Below are 6,853 nucleotides of genomic sequence, written 5' to 3' on the forward strand. Positions count from 1 at the left end.
GTATGACGCTGGCTTCAGGGGGATTTTGCACCGCATCTGGAGACGTGAAAGGCTGCAAGGAAGCCTGCATTTACCCCCCGCCCCCGTGAAAATGTTCCAATAGAGACGGATTAAATCTTTGGGTGGACTCCATCTATACACCCATCAAAACAGTGGGAAATGTTCCCACTGTGGGAGGGCCTGGGGCTGGGGGTGGTGAATTTACAGAACAGACCTAACCTTTCACCAGAACCAAATTGCCAGGTGCTGATACCTTCTCCAAGAAAAAAGGCCAAAGCAAATGTGCAAATGCCATGTAAAGCTGCCATTGTGGTTCAGCTGGTGCATCTAAACCCTCTGGTGCAGAACCAGTTTGTTTAACTAGTCCTGAACCTTGGGTGCCTGTTTAGCAGCTTGCATGGGAAGACTTGGATCTCCGCTCTACTTCTTGTTGGCGTTCACGTGGCAAAACCGGACTGTCTCGGAAGGGGACCACGGGCTAAAGCAGGCGCACTCAACTCCTGGCCCAGGGGCCAGCTCTGGCCTGTGTAGCTCCCTATGGATCTGAAAATTGGATGGCGGGTTGCCTGCTGCCAAATTTCTGGACCCATGGGGAGGTGGCGTGACCTAGTGCAGGGCATCAGGGTCCGATCCTGGCTCGCAGGACCTGTTTCTGGTATACAGGGGCTGGCTGAGGCTGCACGGGATGCAGAGGTTGAGCACTGCTGAGCTAAACAGCGAGCAAACAGTTTTCTTGTCCTATTCTGCATTTTCCCCCATGCCTGGAGATGGGGCCCAGTTCAGCAAGGGAAGGCAGGTTGAGTGCAATGGGCAGACATCCTTCCAGAAGTTGGAAAGGGTTTCATTGCCCAGGGCTGTTAAGCTAGCGGCTTTCTCCTTCGCTCCATTGATTTAAAACAAGCTGCTTCTCTCCCAGACAAACAGCTGCTTGCTCCAGCACCAGTACAGATTGAACCTGTCTTGGAGGGGGAAAAGCCACAGCAGGATCCGGATACCCTGGCTTGCAGGAGGTGGGGATGGTGTCTCTGGGATGGTTAGAGAAAGCCTGCTGGCTTGTTCACTCATTGAGAGAGCAATGCAGCCTTCCTGAATTACTGATTGCTGCTCTGGCATGCAAAATGGTGATGCTGGTCTCTGTCTTCTCACCCACAGCCCCCCATCAGACGCCCCTGTGCATCCAGCTGCCTGCGCCAGGAGACAGCTGCCTTGTTTGAAGGTGAGAGGAGGATGGGGTCTCCCTGCCGTCATCGACGGCTGATCTCAGCAGGTTGTACGGCGACCCCCCGGCTCGCTGCGTGTGCGTTGCCTGACCTCGTGTCTGCAAAGTTGTTGTCACTTGCTTAGACCTGGGCTCATGTGAGTGTGCAGCAGTAAAAAGGGCACGAGGGCATCAGTACAATAAAGGTGCAAGGTCATTTGACCGTTAGGCTCTTTGGTTGCATTGCACTGATGGAAGGTGTTTAGCAATGACCCGCAGCTCAGCCGGAGGGACAGTTTGGGACCGTCAGTCTTCTTGAGGCTAGCTCTTATATTACCCTTCACTTTCCTCCCCCCGAAATAAAATAATTAAATACATGCTGTTGGGGGGAGAAGCTCTAAAGAAGGAAGTGGTACCAGGGCGAGGTCCATCCTCCAGCCTTGACCGATCGTGACAGCATCCCGGGAGGCAGCGTCGATGTTGGAGAGGCCACTGCGGTGCGGTAATTGGTGTATGAACGCTGGGAGAAGCCACTAAAAATCCTGAACAAGGGGATACAGGTCTAGAGCCAGCTGGTGTAGAGCCGAAAAGGGGAAGAGCAGTCTGATGAAGTGAGCTCAGGCTCACCAATGCTTGTGCATCCCTGATTTAGTTGTCTATCAGGAGTCTGGCCTTGGATGCTGAGTATCCAAGCACGGTTTTCCTCCAAGGCAGAGCGGGGGACATACACAGGGGTATAAGTGTGAATGCAGGGAGTCCTGTACGTGGTGATCTCTGGGCCCGGCTGTGACATGGGCTTGCTTTCCCTTTCTTTTTGGAGCATCGGTGCATGCATGCCTGCTGCTGGATACGGCGTGCAAGGGTGAGGCACCTCTGGAGGCCACGTATCCAGCTTGGAGCGTATGAGACTTTGCTTTGCCAAGCTTTGCTCTCTGCAGCAGCAGCAGGTGGCTGGCTCTGGTGTGGCACACAGGACCGTGTCAGGGAATCGGGGGAACAGCCGAGGGATGCGGCTTCCTTCCTCCCTCCCTGCCACGAGTGCTGAGCACGTGTCCTGCTCTGCCGTGAGCCCTTGCCTTTCTTTTCCCTTTGGCTCATGAATTATAGCGAGCGGGAGATGGGTTTTCAGCCTCCTGTTTACTGCAAACAGTTGGGAACATTAATAATTGGCAAAATAGGAAGACAGACAAGGGATTAATAAACAGAGGACGGGAGATTAATAACAATGCAGAGGAATTTGGTTCAAGGCTTGTTCTTCCCAGTTGCTGGGTTACTGAAGATTAATGGGCACCGTGCTTGTTCGCTTTGCTCTGTCCATGCCAGGGTTCCCCGGCCAGGGCCCATCAGTGCTCCAAATTAAACAGCTGTTAACAGTGCAGCCATTTTTCAGATGATATTTGCTCTCATTTATTTATTTTTTTAATACAATGGGGTTGTCCCTTCTTTCCCATTGGGACCCGCAGACCAAGCACCACAGCTGTCCCCTGCCCTCTCTTCCATGCTGTTGCTCTCAGGAGTCGGGGAGGACATGGGCAGTCTTTGGCTTTCCATGAAAAAAACCTCGGGATCCTCCTCCGTAGCGCTGCGAGGCCTCGGGGCTGACTCGCGGGTGGCCAGGACTGTCGTTCAGAGAACAGCTAATTGTCCATTTCTCCATGCCCGATAGCAAGAAAACGATTTCCCCTCTCTCGACCATTTGCTCAGCTTTGTTTCTATGGAAATTCGGGCTCCAATCTCTTGCATCCACCTCGTAATGAGGCTTCACATCAGATTAAATCATTGCAAAGGAATCTAAGTTTGCTGAGACCGAACCCGGCCAGATTTGATCAGGACTACGGGGCGCTGGGCCGTGTCACGGGAGACTTGCGTACTGCGTGTGTACGTGCCGGCGTGCGTCTTCTAGGAGTAGCGGAGGATACCAAACAAGATAGACAAAATATTAAAATTGCAAATTCAAGCTCTCAGATGCCACACAGTATCAGGATTTAGGTGGCCTCTTCTGTCTGCTCCTGCGCTATGATCACCTGCAAGAAAGTGGTCCTGTGCTCCTCCTCGCCACGCCTGCAGGATCGCCTATGGCAGTGGGGGCCAGCCTTTCTGGCAGCCGAGTGCCCCTCCGGTCCCCTTCCCTTGCCCCATCTCCTGCTCTGCTTTCTGCTCTTGGTCCCACCTTCCACTGTGCTGCCTGCCCGCTCCTGTGTCTGCTGCATGCCGCATGCAGAGGCTGCCACCTGTGACACTTGTGCCTCCAATTGGCCACTCCTGGTGTACACAAGCAGGTGTGCAAGGTTTTTGGTGGTGGCTGTGTTGGTCTAAGGACAGAGGCAGGCAAGCTTCTTGGGGTAGATGTGATACCTGTTATTGGACCAACTGAGTAGTTGCAAAGAACTTTTTTTGCAAGCTTTTGGACACAAGCCCCCTTCTTTAGGCAGGGGGGAGTCTCTGCTGTTCTGTAATCTCCAAGGAGCCAAACAGGTGTGCACATTTGTGTCCCATGTTGGTATGGTTTTTGCCTTTTTCTTTCCAGGTTCATTCAATATGCTCCTGCTTGACATGCTGTCCTGCTTGTCCTCGTGTCTTGCTTTTCCTATGCACATGTGTGCGTGCACATGCACACGCACACACCCGCATGCACCTATTGGCCACAGACTGGTTTCCTAGAAGGTCCTTACAACTGCGGGAGGACGAGAGGGCGATGGGAATCCTGCCTCGTGGTCCTCATCCGGAGATCAGCTCCTGTCCTAACCTCGAACCCAGGTCCATGGGGGGTGGAGGTGGGTTCAAGTACGAGTTTGCACGTGCACTTTCCCCCGGCTCGACGCATAGCAGCAGGGGCTCTCGTGCTACCTGCCTGAGCTAATCAGGCCCTCGGTGATCAATTCAGGCTCTCTGCAGGGAAGACCAGAATCACCATATCGAAGCGTCCGATGCCGCTCAGAGCTTGAGGTGTCATTGTCCTCCCAACCAGTGACCCTTATTTTTTCCTGTATTTCAGTATTGCAGAGTCTGCTTGTATGTCCTGGGCTACCCCACAGTGCATGCAGCATCCTTTCATGTCCTGCAACATTTTGATGGTCCCCTAGGGATTGCCAGTCTCCATGATTTCCTCCATGAAAGGGAAGGGAAAGCAGTGCAAAAAAAAAAAAAAAGGCACGCAAAATCCCACAGCTGAGTGGTTATTGTTGTTGCCTTCTAGCCGGCTCTTGCAAAAGACGTAAGGATCAATCGCTCACAACTAACAAAATGTTTTTGTTTCCCTTTGTAAAAGCATATGGGAGCTCCAGGAAAAGCATATGGGCGTTTTTAGGAAAACATATTGGAGAATGGACAAATTATAGTGGTGCCAATATGCTTTCGATGTCTGGCTAGACCACTACTACTACACTTGCTGGCATACAAATCCTTCTACAAGATTTCCTGAGGTAGCATATGATGAGTGGTGTGTAACGGCTCGTGGGGAAGCACAGACGGTTGGATCCAACCCATGCTCAATTAACATCGTGATCCATGCCGTGTGCGCGTGACTGCCGCCACCCCACCCCGTCTCGGCTGCGCCGTGGCCGGTGGCATCCGGAGACTGCGCTTTTGGGGGGAGAGCCGGTCCGGCGAATGCATCGTGCCCAGAGTTTATTTGCACGGTAACCTTCTCTCTCTGGGTCTAGGTGCTGCACTCATCCCCATGGGATCTGAGCGTTCAGCAGGCGCGCTCAGCTGCTGATTCTCTGTCGCTTTCTCATGAAGGGGCAAACTAAACTAGCCAAAAAAGTGCATTGGTTTGGGGGAGATGTCATGCACTTGTACGGATGCTGGACATGGTTCTAGGTCCCTCCTCCTTGAAGAGCAAAGCAGGGCACCAGAATAGACAGAGGATGAAGGACAAATATACTCAAAGGTATTAAGTGGACTTGACTGTTGGCTGTGCTGTGGCGGCTCACCGCCGCCGGCAAGGGTGCCGATGCCCTGCGCAGTGGGAAATCCTCACAGAGCATCGCCTGCGTCCTCGGCTCTTCTGCGTGTTGGCTTGAAAGGGGATTGCACACGTTTCTCAAGAGGATCTGGTCCCTCTGTATGAGTGGGTCCCTGGGCATTGCCTGTGTTTGCATTGCAGCAGCTGCTGGACCTGAAACCCAGTGCGTCCGGTGCTGTACATGCCCGGAGCCGGGGGTGGCTCCTGCCCTCCAGAGGAGAGCAAGCCAGTGTTATTGCTTCACTTTTGAACAGGGAAGAACTGAGGTCCACTGAGATTAAGGGACTCACTGGAGTCTCATTCCTGGCAGAGACAGGAATTGAAGTGGCTCTTCCTAGGCCTAGATCCTCGCTTTCCCAGTCCGAATCCTTCTCTGTGGCCTCCAGATTTCTGCCAACTTGTCAGACATTCATTTTTGCGTGATTCCCTTTAGCCGCTACCTTGTCGTTGCAAAGGTCCTTGAGACCATTCCTTGTTTTATTTTGTGAGCGATGCCTTCAGAGCTGCCTGCACCGCTCTTCTGAGCAGGGCTCAAAAAGAAAGGGGCTATTTTGAGAAATAACAGGCCTGTTCTGGAGAAGCCTCCTTCGCGCCTTGTTTCGACTGTCTCGCATGGAAGAGAGAGAAATCCGGCGACTCCGAAATGTTACAGAGCCCGAAAAGATCCGCTCCGCTCCTTGTCACAATATTGAATACGACATGCTATTTACGGTAATGAATCAAAATGTCAGCTTTAAAAATGTGACGTGTCAGAACACTCCTACTTTGCAGAAAACTTTGATATGACAGTTTGTTAATCATATGACTATTACATCAAAGGTGTTGCACGGCACTTTGGCTCGACAGGGCTTTATCTTCATTATTCTTCCCTCCCCGTTTGCATCCCGAACACCCGGTACAGTTTGATGGAGGGTGCTCTGATTAAGGGCCAGGGACATCCCAGCGGTGGGTGCGTTTGTTCTTGCAACGTATGCATGGACTGGTTGCATTTGTGGCTGAGCTTAGGCTGGGCACATTGGGCCTGTGTTAATTGAAAGCAGACTGCAAGTGCGGGCCCTGCTCCTGCTGCAGCTGCTATAGCACCTGGTGCAAAACGAATGCAGACCCGGGGCGCTTCTGCCTGCTTGGTACTGGTGCAAACTGCGCAGGGAGGTATGTGTGGGGAAAATCAACTCACGCTGTTTCACATGAGTGGGTGTTGCGGTATATTAAAGCTCACCGGCCCAGTGCCATCAGCAGCCAAGGGGATTTGGAGACCTTTAACCTCAGGGCTCTATTTTGAAGTCAGCTGTGGTCTATATTGGGATGAAATGAGTGCAATTGAAAAAAAAAAAAAAAAAGAGCTATGAAAAGGCAACTTGCCAGGAGAGGGAGTGGATGCAGACCTGGGGATTTGGCACATGAGGCTTTTCTCCCCGGGCGTCCCATTTCCTCTGAAGATGGACCCTAAAGGGATTTAGGCACCTGCCTTCCTTGTGATTCTGGGCCAGTCTGTCGAACCACTCTCATGCCTCAGTTTGCTTATCTGTAAAATAGGGATAATTAATCCTACTCGACTGATCTGTCTTACAAATGCCAATTTGGGTTTAGCAGTCGTCTTCATAGTCCTGTGACCATTGCAGGTTGTTAGCCAGTATCATATCCACACCAGCAAAAGGCAGCGACTGCCTTTTAGTACACAGCATTTG

At 52.1% G+C, this 6,853-nt stretch overlaps 1 protein-coding gene across 1 annotated transcript in view; it reads left to right on the forward strand.

Moving 5' to 3' along the window:
- The first annotated feature begins 34 nt into the window (after positions 1-34).
- The window catches only part of LPP (LIM domain containing preferred translocation partner in lipoma), a 370,753-nt gene continuing 363,934 nt past the window's right edge, over positions 35-6,853 (forward strand). The window contains exon 1 of the mRNA XM_019503472.1: positions 35-1,216. The gene's annotated coding sequence lies outside the window, so the exon portion shown is untranslated. The remainder of the gene's footprint in view (positions 1,217-6,853) is intronic.

Source organism: Gavialis gangeticus, unplaced genomic scaffold (assembly GCF_001723915.1).
Source record: "Gavialis gangeticus isolate Ggan-Ray unplaced genomic scaffold, GavGan_comp1, whole genome shotgun sequence".
In the NCBI taxonomy this organism is placed as follows: Eukaryota; Metazoa; Chordata; order Crocodylia; family Gavialidae; genus Gavialis; species Gavialis gangeticus.